This window comes from Hordeum vulgare, chromosome 6H, assembly GCF_904849725.1.
Source record: "Hordeum vulgare subsp. vulgare chromosome 6H, MorexV3_pseudomolecules_assembly, whole genome shotgun sequence".
Taxonomy (NCBI): Eukaryota; Viridiplantae; Streptophyta; class Magnoliopsida; order Poales; family Poaceae; genus Hordeum; species Hordeum vulgare.
This window is the reverse complement of record NC_058523.1, coordinates 14,699,962-14,715,148: the sequence shown is the minus strand read 5'-3', so window position 1 is coordinate 14,715,148 and position 15,187 is coordinate 14,699,962. Positions and strand designations below refer to the sequence as shown.

The 15,187-nt window shown below is 44.9% G+C and overlaps 1 pseudogene; it reads right to left on the bottom strand.

Annotated features, from left to right (window-relative positions):
• Positions 1 to 342: 342 nt before the first annotated feature.
• Positions 343 to 1,968, bottom strand: LOC123404903 (annotated as a pseudogene).
• Between the last annotated feature and the right edge of the window lie 13,219 nt (positions 1,969 to 15,187).

The window sequence follows — 15,187 nt, the reverse complement described above, 5'->3', positions numbered from 1 at the left end:
TCTTCTCAAAATAGACAAGTCGATATACAGCCAGAAGAAAAGTAAAACGTTTGTTATTTCACTTCAAGGTACAAGCAACCCAGATAGCAAGTGGTCTTCAAATGGTGATGACGCTGCACTTCTTTGACGGGAAGTTACGCTCCATCAGGAGCCCGTTGACGAGGACATCAGTAAACATCCTCCCTGTCGTCGTGTCAATGTCGATGGTAACCGTGCTCACATAGTGCAATCATGAGCAAAATGACCACTACCTTACTTTGTATAGCATAGTCACGTTCGGTTGCTAGAGGGAAAAAATGACGAAGAGTGTGAGCAAGGCAACAATGATGAGCATGACGAGTGTCACCGGTCAGATAGTGCAATTTGCTCTACCCCCACGTACATGTGGGAGGAAAATCGAAATCTTGAGGGTAAAGTTACACCGATTGCCACTGAATCTGACACAGCAAAAGATGTGTTGCGATAAGAATTTATTCACACGCAACAAAGTACAGAAACATAAGCTCGTTGGGGGGTAAACAACCTGAGCTTTCCTTTCCTCTTGGTACAGTTAAAAAGTCAATCAATGTACAACCATCTCGTCAAAACACACGAGTCGATATACAGCCAGAATAAAAGAAAATTGTCCACTGTTTCACAGCACAAACAAGCCCAGCTAGAAAGGGTCTTCGGATGGTGATCACCCTGCACTTCTCAGGCGGGAAGTCATTCTCCGTCAACGGCGCCGTAGACAAGGCCACCAGGAACCCGTCCACCCTGGCCGCTGTGTCCGTGTCGATGGTCACCGTGCTCAGCCCTGGCCGACCACATAGATCTTCCTGCAGATTGCAACAAGCTCACAGGGTGGGCGTGTGAGCTTGTCCGACAGCCTACAGACCATCACCCACTCCTTGGTCTCGTTAATCCACATCATCAGGTTTGTGCCGAGGGACTGGTCAAGCATGTAGAGTGTCCCATCAACGACGACCGTCGGGCCAGACCAGCACAGGGCAATCTCATTCTCCTTGCCCCACCAGGTCTGGTCAACCGGGTCGTATATACCCGCAAAGTACATTCTGTTCCAGGACGCCTTGTGGATGGTCACCAGCTCATCATCCAACCCACGAATTTTACGATGTCAGGGGTAAGCATCGGGTTCTTGTGCGAGCACCATGAATCTGTGGCTTTGTTGTAGATGTCCCAAGAATTAGGTGACTTGTCTATCAACCCAAATTCTCCGGTAACATAAATCTTTTCATTCAGAGATGCAGATACAAAATAGCATCTGAAATCAAAGTAGCAAATGTTTCAGTAAGCTGCCCAATTAACCAAGATGATAGGATACATATGCAACAGAGAAAACAAACAGGGAGCAGGGGCTGAAGGAGTACCTAGCAGTAGGCATTGGTGCTGGTTTGCTCCAGTGATTTAAACCAACATCATAAAAATACACTTCATCATTAGCATCCTTTAGCCAACTACAGCCACCCATAAGAAATAACACCATGTCCAAGGCCTCTATGGAAACGCCTTCTTGCCCTGAGCAGGGAGGCTCCATGACTTGGATGACTTTCGAGGACCGGGTCATAGGGTTAGGAACAACAACATAGCATTTGAAGCCTCTACCCCTACAGACAACATATATATATATATATATATATATATATATATATATATATATGTATGTATGTATATATATATATATATATATATATATATATATATATATATATATATATATATATATATATATATATATATATATATATATATATATATCCAGGACTCATCCAATGTCAGGAAACCACCAACGGCTCTGGCGACCACTCATGCTTAGGATAGCGACGAGGCCAAGGGAGCTGACGACCTGGCCGAGAAGAATGTTTTACAAGCAAAAAAGCCCAAGTCAACTCGGCCCAGACGCTTACCCTAGTGTCTAGCAAGCCCACACTGGCCCGCTAGGCGGGTGTAACTACTTAAACAAAGCATGTTTCCTGGACCAGGTGGCAACGGACTAGCGGCTCAGCCGTTGCGTGTCTGGATAGGATAGCGTGAGAGAAGAGAGAGAAGAAGAACTCCTCATGTAATTTGAATTCCTCTAGTACAATTTTTCCCAATTCGTCCTATCTAGTATGTGAGATCCAAATTCCTCACAGTTGGTAATCAGAGTCGTCGCCGGCGTCAAGCTATGGAGGACCTCAGCGACGAGGGTCGTGCCATGTACCATCTGCTTCGGCATGAGATCTCCACGGACTTTGATCTGAAGATCAATGCACAAGAGGAGTCAATTCTCCAGTCCATGAGCACGACGCTGGAGGCCAACAACTCCACGCTCGACGGCCTCATGTCAGCATGGGCCGACGCCATTCACGACGAGGTCATGCTCGATCTCGAGCAGATCAGGGTGGACGTCAACAAGATCGAGGCCGTAGATCTGGGTCCGAAGCATGACGGGGGTTCGTCATCACGCAACGTTGGGCAAGGTAGTGGCGGCGCCACCACCGACACCCTTGGCTACGACAATGACCATCGGGGGTAGGCACATAATATATATGTCCCTCCTCCAGTTAGACGTGCACGAGAATCAAATTCCTTCCCAACAAAATTTTCACCGCGTGATTGCTCTATGACGGATGCTACTGAACCATGTCCATTTTCCCTGCAATTGGATACGCCCAAATTTGATGGTGCCAATCCCTGGCTGTGGCAAAACCGATGCGAGGACCAGTTCCGCCTTAGCATTGTTCCTAGTTATCGATGTATTTCCTTGGCCACAGCTCAATTTGAAGGGGTTGTTGCATGGTGGCTAGAATCAGTTCAACACTGCCTGCCTCACTCTAGTTGGCCTGAATTTTGCACAGTACTACACAACAGGTTCGGCCGCAACCAACATGAAACTCTACTACGCAAGTTATTTTGTATAGCTCAGACTAGCACAGTAGAAGACTATGTTGAACGCTTTGCTGAGTTGTATGATCAATTGACAGCTTATGAGGATACTCCAAATGCTTTACACTACACTATCAGATTCCTAGATGGGTTGAAACCAGGTGTGAGAATTGCAGTTGCCCTACAGAAACCCAAGGATTTGGGTGCTGCATATGAGTTGTCTCTCTTGCATGAGGAATTGGGAGAAGGCATCACACCAATTAACCGTTATTCTGCTAGAAAAGTGTCTACTGCCTCCTCTATTGTTAATTCCAGCAAGAAACTTCCTCATACTGCCAAGGCACAGCCTTCCGAAGACAAGTCGTCTACACTACGGGAGTTTAGAAGATCTAAGGGTTTCTGCTATGTGTGTGGTGAACGTTGGTCTAGGGATCATGCTTGCAAGTCGACAGTTCAGTTGCATTTTGTCCATGAGCTGATTGAACAGTTACAGTCAAGTGCACCCGAGGACTCTGAATCTTCAGAAAGTGATCACAAAACCAGTTCTACTTCTTTAGTGCATTCCATCAGGTTATCAGCTGCTGCTTCGGGAAGGGAACCAGAGGCCCCGGTCTTACAGCTAGAGGTGTTGCTTCAAGGCCAAAACCTCAAATTCCTGGTTGATTCTGGCAGTACCCATTCCTTCTTGGATAATAAATAGCAGTCACTAATTGGGGTCACTCCTATTCCTCTAGTGAATGTTACTATTGCAGGGGAGCTTTAATGTCTTGTCAACAAGGCATACCTGATTGTGTTTGGTCGAGTAATGGGGTTCAGTTTGTGTCTGACTTCAGGTTGTTACCTCTCAACACCTATGATGGTATCATTGGCTTGGATTGGTTAGCACAACATAGCCCAATAAAGATTGACTAGATAGAACAATGTATATCCTTCCATCAGAATGCAGAACTAGTCACCCTACAAGGGACCAGTTCAGTTGAGTGTTCTTACACGTGTGTCTCTATTTCTACCATTCAAGTGACTGACCCTACTTGTGTTCATCCTTGTGTTCTTCATGTCTGTGTCCTATTTGTCCACAAATCTTGCATGCACAAGGCTTCTTCATTTGGCTATCACAGTGCTTCTGGATGAGACGGGATCTTAACAGAGTCTTCTTGAACTCTTCCCAAGTTTTTTCTCCATTACATCCTTCTACGGCTTGATGCATTTTCCACCAGGTTGCGGCACTTTGTATAAAGTACTGAAGAGCATATCGAACCTCATATTGCCTTGTAATCAAGTTGTTCCCAAAGTGATTCTCCATGTTCTGAATCCATACTTCTACCTCCAGCTGGGTCATCGGTCCAGAGAATACAAGCCCATCTTTATTCACCATCTATTGGGTCCAAGGGTTTTGGGATGAGATACGAGAGAGATATAGAGGGAGATACACACAATACAAACAGTAGTTTTTAAATAGGTTTTACTTGTGATTGTCGATAAAACACACAATGATAGCTCACAATTCATCGGCTCTAACGTGATTATATAACAGGGGTTTGGTCCTCTAAAGGTCCTATAAATACTGGAATGCTTCAGGGTCTTCGAATTATTCGGGTCTTGAGAGTCTTCAGTTGGTGCAACTTCAATTCTTCAAATGCATGGTGAAATTCTATTTACTCTGAACAGGCCATCAGTTGTTTCGATATCTTGTCCTTCTCGAAGTGGTCTCAGTTGATCCTTCATGTGGTCAGAGGGGAAAGGGTATTGTCTAACTATTTGGAGGCTTTCCAATTTAGAGATATCCTTTCCTAGAGGCTTTCCAATTTCTAGGGTCACGTCCTATCGTCGACATGTGCTATGATATCATATCTGTAGCAACCCGATTCAAAACGAGTCAAGCATCTATGTTACTATGCCATTCTTGGATCAGTATGCTGGCACACACAGTACATTATATATATATATATATATATATATATATATATATATATATATATATATATATATATAATTATTCTGTATATTTGGTACCTGAAATTGAAGATTCTATCAATTATTAGGGCGCGGAGGACATATACTCCGACTGAATGCTGATAGGAATCTAGAATCTTAGTGTATATTGATATGAAATATCAATTATATGGGCAGGGAAGACCCCCCTCAAAAAAAAATGCAGCATGTATGCGTACGCATATCAATAGCCAATGCACACACATGTGCATGTTTCCAGCCAAGTATGCCCGCATACACATATCAGCAGGCAGTGTACGGGCACATGCGTATCCAAAGATTGTAATATTCCTTAAGATTAAAGTCCAAGACAAAATCATGACGAAGAAGAAAATCAAAAAAGAAGACAATGACACCTCCATTGGCAGCCAATACACGGTGTGCAAACCTCTCCAACATGCACTCAATACCCTAGAAAGAAGGGCTATAATGGCTACAAAGCCTATAAAGCCTAGTAGGCCTAAAAACTAGGTGCATGATGGACAAGGAGAAAGAAGGACGAAATAATAGAGGAGCCTTCTCCCAGAAGCCATCCAAGAGGTGCTCTCTTGCCTATAAAAGGAGGAGCCTTGCTGCGAAGAGAGACACCAGACGGAGAAGAACCAGCCACAGATAGAGCACAGAGTTGCAACTCTGCTAGCAAGCTCTTTGCACAGTAGTAGTAGTAGTAGTAGTAGTACTTCCTCATCGTGTAATAAAGAGCTACAATATTTAGAGCATTTGTAAGCTCGCGAAGGTAGTTAGAAGGTAATTTCTTTACCCTTGTGTAAACCCTTCGGGGGTTCCCGAAAGGGAAAACCATATGTAAATTATGTTGTGGAAATGATGTAGTTTCGTGTTTTCACTTGGTATTTTATTTTTGAATTTATGGAACGAGTTCTTATGCTAGGGATCCTATAGGAGAAAACTCTGCCGGTAGTTCTCTGTGTAGCCTTTTATGGCATTTGAATGAGAACCTTATGGCCGTAGAGAAGTGTTCCCTTTGGGTGGAACTGCCTGGGAAGACGATAGGAATTTACTCCATAAATTTGCAACTAAAACATCAAGTGAACCAACTTAGTGTTTGAATTATGCCCTAGAGGCAATAATAAATGTATAGTTGTTATTATAATTCCTGTATCAAGATAATAGTTTATTATCCATGCTATAATTGTATTGAATGAAGACTCATTTACATGTGTGGATATATAGACAAAACACCGTCCCTAGCATGCCTCTAGTTGGCTAGCCAGTTGATCAATGATAGTCAGTGTCTTCTGATTATGAACAAGGTGTTGTTGCTTGATAACTGGATCACGTCATTGGGAGAATCACGTGATGGACTAGACCCAAACTAATAGACGTAGCATGTTGATCGTGTCATTTTGTTGCTACTGTTTTCTGCGTGTCAAGTATTTATTCCTATGACCATGAGATCATATAACTCACTGACACCGGAGGAATGCTTTGTGTGTATCAAACGTCGCAACGTAACTGGGTGACTATAAAGATGCTCTACAGGTATCTCCGAAGGTGTTAGTTGAGTTAGTATGGATCAAGACTGGGATTTGTCACTCCGTGTGACGGAGAGGTATCTCGGGGCCCACTCGGTAATACAACATCACACACAAGCCTTGCAAGCAATGTAACTTAGTGTAAGTTGCGGGATCTTGTATTACGGAACGAGTAAAGAGACTTGCCGGTAAAACGAGATTGAAATAGGTATGCGGATACTGACGATCGAATCTCGGGCAAGTAACATACCGAAGGACAAAGGGAATGACATACGGGATTATACGAATCCTTGGCACTGAGGTTCAAACGATAAGATCTTCGTAGAATATGTAGGATCCAATATGGGCATCCAGGTCCCGCTATTGGATATTGACCGAGGAGTCTCTCGGGTCATGTCTACATAGTTCTCGAACCCGCAGGGTCTGCACACTTAAGGTTCGACGTTGTTTTATGCGTATTTGAGTTATATGGTTGGTTACCGAATGTTGTTCGGAGTCCTGGATGAGATCACGGACGTCACGAGGGTTTCCGGAATGGTCCGGAAACGAAGATTGATATATAGGATGACCTCATTTGATTACCGGAAGGTTTTCGGAGTTACCGGGAATGTACCGGGAATGACGAATGGGTTCCGGGAGTTCACCGGGGGGGCAACCCACCCCGGGGAAGCCCATAGGCATTGGGGGAGCAAGACCAGCCCTTAGTGGGCTGGTGGGACAGCCCACAAGTGCCCAATGCGCCAAGAGAAGAAAAATCAAGAGGAAAGAAAAAAAAAGGAAGGAGGTGGGAAGGAAGGGGGACTCCTCCCACCAAACCAGGTCCAACTCGGTTTGGGGGGGGGAGTCCTCCCCCCCCTTTGGCTCGGCCGACTCCTTGGGGGTCCTTGGACCCCAAGGCAAGGCCCCCCTCCCTCCCACCTATATATACGGAGGTTTTAGGGCTGATTTGAGACGACTTTCTCACGGCTGCCCGACCACATACCTCCACGGTTTTTCCTCTAGATCGCGTTTCTGCGGAGCTCGGGCGGAGCCCTGCTGAGACAAGGTCATCACCAACCTCCGGAGCTCCGTCACGCTGCCGAAGAACTCTTCTACCTCTCCGTCTCTCTTGCTGGATCAAGAAGGCCGAGATCATCGTCGAGCTGTACGTGTGCTGAACGCGGAGGTGCCGTCCGTTTGGTACTAGATCGTGGGACTGATCGCGGGATTGTTCGCGGGGCGGATCGAGGGACGTGAGGACGTTCCACTACATCAACCGCGTTCTCTAACGCTTCTGCTGTACGATCTACAAGGGTACGTAGATCACTCATCCCCTCTCGTAGATGGACATCACCATGATAGGTCTTCGTGCGCGTAGGAAAATTTTTGTTTCCCATGCGACGTTCCCCAACAGTGGCGTCATGAGCTAGGTTCATGCATAGATGTCTTCTCGAGTAGAACACAAAAGTTTTTGTGGGCGGTGATGTGCGTTTTGCTGCCCTCCTTAGTCTTTTCTTGATTCCGCGGTATTGTTGGATTGAAGCGGCTTGGACCGACATTACTCGTACGCTTACGAGAGATTGGTTTCATCGTTACGAGTAACCCCCTTTGCTCAAAGATGACTGGCAAGTGACGGTTTCTCCAACTTTAGTTGAATCGGATTTGACCGAGGAGGTCCTTGGATGAGGTTAAATAGCAACTCATATATCTCCGTTGTGGTGTTTGCGTAAGTAAGATGCGATCCTACTAGATACCCTTGGTCACCACGTAAAACATGCAATAACAAAATTAGAGGACGTCTAACTTGTTTTTGCAGGGTATGATTGTGATGTGATATGGCCAATGATGTGATGTGATATATTGGATGTATGAGATGATCATGTTGTAATAGAAATATCGACTTGCACGTCGATGGTACGGCAACCGGCAGGAGCCATAGGGTTGTCTTTATACTAATGTTTGTGCTTGCAGATGCGTTTACTATTTTGCTAGGATGTAGCTTTAGTAGTAATAGCATAAGTAGCACGACAACCCCGATGGCAACACGTTGATGGATGATCATGGTGTGGCGCCGGTGACAAGAAGATCGTGCCGGTGCTTTGGTGATGGAGATCAAGAAGCACGTGATGATCTCCATATCATGTCACTTATGAATTGCATGTGATGTTAATCCTTTTATGCACCTTATTTTGCTTAGAACGACGGTAGCATTATGAGGTGATCTCTCACTTAAATTTCAAGACGAAATTGTGTTCTCCCCGACTGTGCACCGTTGCTACAGTTCGTCGTTTCGAGACACCACGTGATGATCGGGTGTGATAGACTCAACGTTCACATACAACGGGTGCAAAACAGTTGCGCACGCGGAACACTCGGGTTAAGCTTGACGAGCCTAGCATGTGCAGACATGGCCTCAGAACACATGAGACCAAAAGGTCGATCATGAATCATATAGTTCATATGATTAGCATAGGGATGCTTACCACTGAAACTATACTCAACTCACGTGATGATCGGACTTGGGATAGTGTAAGTGGATCATGAACCACTCAAATGACTAGAGAGATGTATTTTTTGAGTGGGAGTTTAGCATATAATTTGATTAAGTTGAACTCTAATTATCTTGAACATAGTCTAAGTCCACTTTGAATATATTTGTGTTGTAGATCATGGCTCACGCGACAGTCATCCTGAATTTTAATACGTTCCTAGAGAAAGCTAAGTTGAAAGATGATGGAAGCAACTTTGTAGACTGGGCTCGTAATCTTAAGCTAATCTTACAAGCTGGGAAGAAGGATTATGTCCTTAATGCTGCGCTAGGAGATGAACCACCCGCTACGGCTGATCAGGATGTTAAGAACGCTTGGTTAGCACATAAGGAGGACTACTCAATAGTTCAATGTGCAGTCTTGTATGGCTTAGAACCGGGACTTCAACGTCGCTTTGAGCGTCATGGAGCATTTGAGATGTTCCAGGAGTTGGAGTTTATCTTTCAGAAGAACGCCCGGATCGAGAGGTATGAGACATCCGATAAATTCTATGCTTGCAAGATGGAGGAAAACTCGTCTGTCAGTGAACATGTGCTCAAAATGTCTGGGTACTCAAACCGTCTAGCTGAACTAGGGATTGAACTCCCGCAAGAAGCTATCACTCACAGAATCCTTCAATCACTGCCGCCAAGCTATAAAGGCTTTGTGTTGAACTACAACATGCAAGGGATGAACAAGTCTCCCGGCGAGTTGTTTGCGATGCTGAAAGTCGCAGAGTCTGAACTCCGTAAAGTGCATCAAGTGTTGATGGTGAGCAAGACCACTAGTTTCAAGAGAAACGGCAAAGGCAAGAAGGGCAATTCGAAGAAGAGCGGCAAGCCTATTGCCAATCCGCCGAAGAAACCCAAGGCTGGACCTAAGCCTGAAATAGAGTGCTTCTATTGCAAGGGTATTGGTAACTGGAAGCGCAATTGCCCCAAGTATCTGGCAGATAAGAAGGCGGGCAAAGAAAAATCAGGTATATTTGATATACATGTTATTGATGTGTACTTAACCGGCTCTCGTAGTAGTGCCTGGGTATTTGATACCGGTTCTGTTGCTCACATTTGCAACTCGAAACAGGAACTGCGGAATAGACGAAGGCTGGCGAAAGACGAAGTGACGATGCGCGTAGGAAACGGTTCCAAGGTTGATGCAATCGCCGTCGGCACAGTGTCACTTCAGCTACCATCGGGATTAGTGATGAACTTAAATCATTGTTATTTAGTGCCTGCGTTGAGCATGAACATTATATCTGGATCTTGTTTATTGCGAGACGGTTACTCTTTTAAGTCTGAGAATAATGGTTGTTCAATTTCTATGAGTAACATCTTTTATGGTCATGCACCGAATGTGAGAGGATTGTTCATATTGAATCTTGATAGCGATACGCATATACATAACATCGAGACCAAAAGAGTTAGAGTAAACAATGATAGCACCATATTTTTGTGGCACTGCCGCTTGGGTCATACTGGTGTAAAGCGCATGAAGAAACTCCATGCTGATGGACTTTTGGAGTCACTTGACTTTGATTCACTTGACACGTGCGAACCATGCCTCATGGGCAAGATGACTAAGACTCCGTTCTCCGGAACAATGGAGCGTGCAAGTGACTTGTTGGAAATCATACATACCGATGTGTGTGGTCCAATGAGCGTAGAGGCACGCGGCGGATATCGTTATTTTCTCACCTTCATTGACGATTTAAGTAGATATGGTTATGTCTACTTGATGAAGCACAAGTCTGAAACATTTGAAAAGTTCAAGCAATTTCAGAGTGAAGTGGAAAATCATCGTAACAAGAAGATCAAGTTCCTACGGTCTGATCGTGGGGGTGAATATCTGAGTTTCGAGTTTGGTGCTCACTTAAGACAATGTGGAATTGTTTCGCAGTTAACACCGCCTGGAACACCACAGCGTAATGGTGTGTCCGAACGTCGTAATCGCACTTTGTTAGAGATGGTGCGATCTATGATGTCTCTTACTGATTTGCCGTTATCCTTTTGGGGTTATGCATTAGAAACAGCTGCATTCACTTTAAATAGGGCACCATCAAAATCCGTTGAGATGACACCATACGAACTGTGGTATGGCAAAAGGCCAAAGTTGTCGTTTCTTAAAGTTTGGGGATGTGATGCTTATGTCAAAAAGCTTCAGCCTGAAAAGCTGGAACCCAAAGCGGAAAAGTGCATCTTCATAGGTTACCCAAAAGAGACAGTTGGGTACACCTTCTATCTCAAATCCGAGGGCAAAGTGTTTGTTGCTAAAAACGGAGCTTTTCTCGAGAAGGAGTTTCTTTCGAGAGAATTGAGTGGGAGGAAGATAGAACTTGACGAGGTTGTCGAACCTCTCATCCCTCTGGATGGTGGCGCAGGGCAAGGGGAAACCTCTGTCATTGCGACGCCGGTTGAGGAGGAAGTTAATGATGATGATCATGAAACTCCAGTTCAAGTTTCTGTTGAACCACGCAGGTCAACGAGATCACGCGCTGCTCCAGAGTGGTACGGTAATCCCGTCTTATCAATCATGTTGTTAGACAACAATGAACCTGCAAATTATGAAGAAGCAATGGTGGGCCCAGATTCCAACAAATGGCTAGAAGCCATGAAATCCGAGATAGGATCCATGTATGAGAACAAAGTGTGGACTTTGGAGATACTACCTGAGGGCCGCAAGGCTATTCAGAACAAATGGATCTTTAAGAAGAAGACGGACGCTGACGGTAATGTGACCGTTTATAAAGCTCGACTTGTGGCAAAGGGTTTTCCACAAGTTCCAGGAATTGACTAAGAAAATGACATTCTCTCTTGTGGCAATGCTTAAGTCCGTTAGAATCATGTTAGCAATAGCTGCATTTTTCGATTATGAAATCTGGCAAATGGATGTCAAAACGGCGTTCCTTAACGGTTTCCTTAAGGAAGAGTTGTATATGATGCAACCCGAATGTTTTGTCGATCCCAAAAGTGCTGACAAGGTGTGCAAGCTCCAGCGATCCATTTATGGACTGGTGCAAGCATCTCGGAGTTGGAACAAACGCTTTGATGAGGTGATCAAAGCATTTGGGTTTATACAAGTGGTTGGAGAATCTTGTATTTACAAGAAAGTGAGTGGGAGCTCTGTGGCGTTTCTAATATTATATGTGGATGACATATTACTGATTGGAAACAACGTAGAGCTTTTGGAGAGCATAAAAGGTTACTTGAATAAAAGTTTCTCTATGAAGGACCTAGGAGAAGCTGCTTACATTCTAGGCATTAAGATCTATAGGGATAGATCAAAACGCCTGATAGGACTTTCACAAAGCACATACCTTGATAAAGTTTTGAAGAGGTTCAAAATGGAACAGTCCAAGAAAGGGTTCTTGCCAGTGTTACAAGGTACGAGATTGAGTAAGACTCAGTGCCCAGCAACTGATGAAGATAGAGAGCATATGCACTCCGTCCCCTATGCTTCAGCCATAGGTTCTATCATGTATGCAACGCTGTGCACTAGACCGGATGTTAGCCTGGCCATAAGTATGGCAGGAAGGTTCCAGAGTAATCCAGGAGTGGATCACTGGACAGCGGTCAAGAATATCCTGAAGTACATGAAAAGGACTAAGGAGATGTTTCTCGTGTATGGAGGTGACGAAGAGCTCGCCGTAAAAGGTTACGTCGATGCAAGCTTTGACACAGATCCGGACGACTCTAAGTCGCAAACCGGATACGTATTTATTCTTAATGGGGGTGCAGTAAGCTGGTGCAGTTCCAAGCAAAGCGTCGTAGCAGATTCTACATGTGAAGCGGAGTACATGGCTGCCTCGGAGGCGGCTAAGGAGGGTGTCTGGATGAAGCAGTTCATGACGGATCTTGAAGTGGTGCCAAGCGCACTGAATCCAATAACCTTGTTCTGTGACAACACTGGTGCCATTGCCTTAGCAAAGGAACCACGGTTTCACAAGAAGACCAGACACATCAAACGACGCTTCAACCTCATCCGCGACTACGTCGAGGGAGAGGACGTGAATATATGCAAAGTGCACACGGATCTGAATGTAGCAGACCCGCTGACTAAACCTCTTCCACGGCCAAAGCATGATCAACACCAGAACTGTATGGGTGTTAGATTTATTACAATGTAATTCACATGGTGAGGTGAGGGCTGGATTATTGACTCTAGTGCAAGTGGGAGACTGTTGGAATTATGCCCTAGAGGCAATAATAAATGTATAGTTTTTATTATAATTCCTGTATCAAGATAATAGTTTATTATCCATGCTATAATTGTATTGAATGAAGACTCATTTACATGTGTGGATATATAGACAAAACATCGTCCCTAGCATGCCTCTAGTTGGCTAGCCAGTTGATCAATGATAGTCAGTGTCTTCTGATTATGAACAAGGTGTTGTTGCTTGATAACTGGATCACGTCATTGGGAGAATCACGTGATGGACTAGACCCAAACTAATAGACGTAGCATGTTGATCGTGTCATTTTGTTGCTACTGTTTTCTGCGTGTCAAGTATTTATTCCTATGACCATGAGATCATATAACTCACTGACACCGGAGGAATGCTTTATGTGTATCAAACATCGCAACGTAACTGGGTGACTATAAAGATGCTCTACAGGTATCTCCGAAGATGTTAGTTGAGTTAGTATGGATCAAGACTGGGATTTGTCACTCCGTGTGACGGAGAGGTATCTCGGGGCCCACTCGGTAATACAACATCACACACAAGCCTTGCAAGCAATGTAACTTAGTGTAAGTTGCGGGATCATGTATTACGGAACGAGTAAAGAGACTTGCCGGTAAAACGAGATTGAAATAGGTATGCGGATACTGACGATCGAATCTCGGGCAAGTAACATACCAAAGGACAAAGGGAATGACATACGGGATTATATGAATCCTTGGCACTGAGGTTCAAACGATAAGATCTTCGTAGAATATGTAGGATCCAATATGGGCATCCAGGTCCCGCTATTGGATATTGACCGAGGAGTCTCTCGGGTCATGTCTACATAGTTCTCGAACCCGCAGGGTCTGCACACTTAAGGTTCGACGTTGTTTTATGCGTATTTGAGTTATATGGTTGGTTACCGAATGTTGTTCGGAGTCCTGGATGAGATCACGGACGTCACGAGGGTTTCCGGAATGGTCCGGAAATGAAGATTGATATATAGGATGACCTCATTTGATTACCGGAAGGTTTTCGGAGTTACCGGGAATGTACCGGGAATGACGAATGGGTTTCGGGAGTTCACCGGGGGGGCAACCCACCCCGGGGAAGCCCATAGGCATTGGGGGAGCCACACCAGCCCTTAGTGGGCTGGTGGGACAGCCCACAAGTGCCCAATGCGCCAAGAGAAGAAAAATCAAGAGGAAAGAAATAAAAAAGGAAGGAGGTGGGAAGGAAGGGGGACTCCTCCCACCAAACCAAGTCCAACTCGGTTTGGGGGGGGGAGTCCTCCCCCCCTTTGGCTCGGCCGACTCCTTGGGGGTCCTTGGACCCCAAGGCAAGGCCCCCCTCCCTCCCACCTATATATACGGAGGTTTTAGGGCTGATTTGAGACGACTTTCTCACGGCTGCCCGACCACATACCTCCACGGTTTTTCCTCTAGATCGCGTTTCTGCGGAGCTCGGGCGGAGCCCTGCTGAGACAAGGTCATCACCAACCTCCGGAGCGCCGTCACGCTGCCGGAGAACTCTTCTACCTCTCCGTCTCTCTTGCTGGATCAAGAAGGCCGAGATCATCGTCGAGCTGTACGTGTGCTGAACGCGGAGGTGCCGTCCGTTCGGTACTAGATCGTGGGACTGATCGCGGGATTGTTCGCGGGGCAGATCGAGGGACGTGAGGACGTTCCACTACATCAACCGCGTTCTGTAACGCTTCTGCTATACGATCTACAAAGGTACGTAGATCACTCATCCCCTCTCGTAGATGGACATCACCATGATAGGTCTTCGTGCGCGTCGGAAAATTTTTGTTTCCCATGCGACGTTCCCCAACACTTAGCTACATCTGAAACAACATAATGATAAATATGGTGAGTACTGAGTAGGATATTACACCACTGCGTACACCTCAGTCGTCTTGTTGGCCTCGACAGTCCCTCAAAGATCCTGCAATATAAGCGAAATAATTTAAAAACACTTCGTATTAAAAATTATATAAAATAAATAAATAAGTTTGTATTTACTCGTATACGTAATCACGTATATCAACATTAAAACCTAAATTTATAACTTAATATAGTTTAGATTTATTATTAATATTTTAATTATTCTGTATATATATATCAAAGTGCGATCACATGTAAATAACGTAAAACTTATAT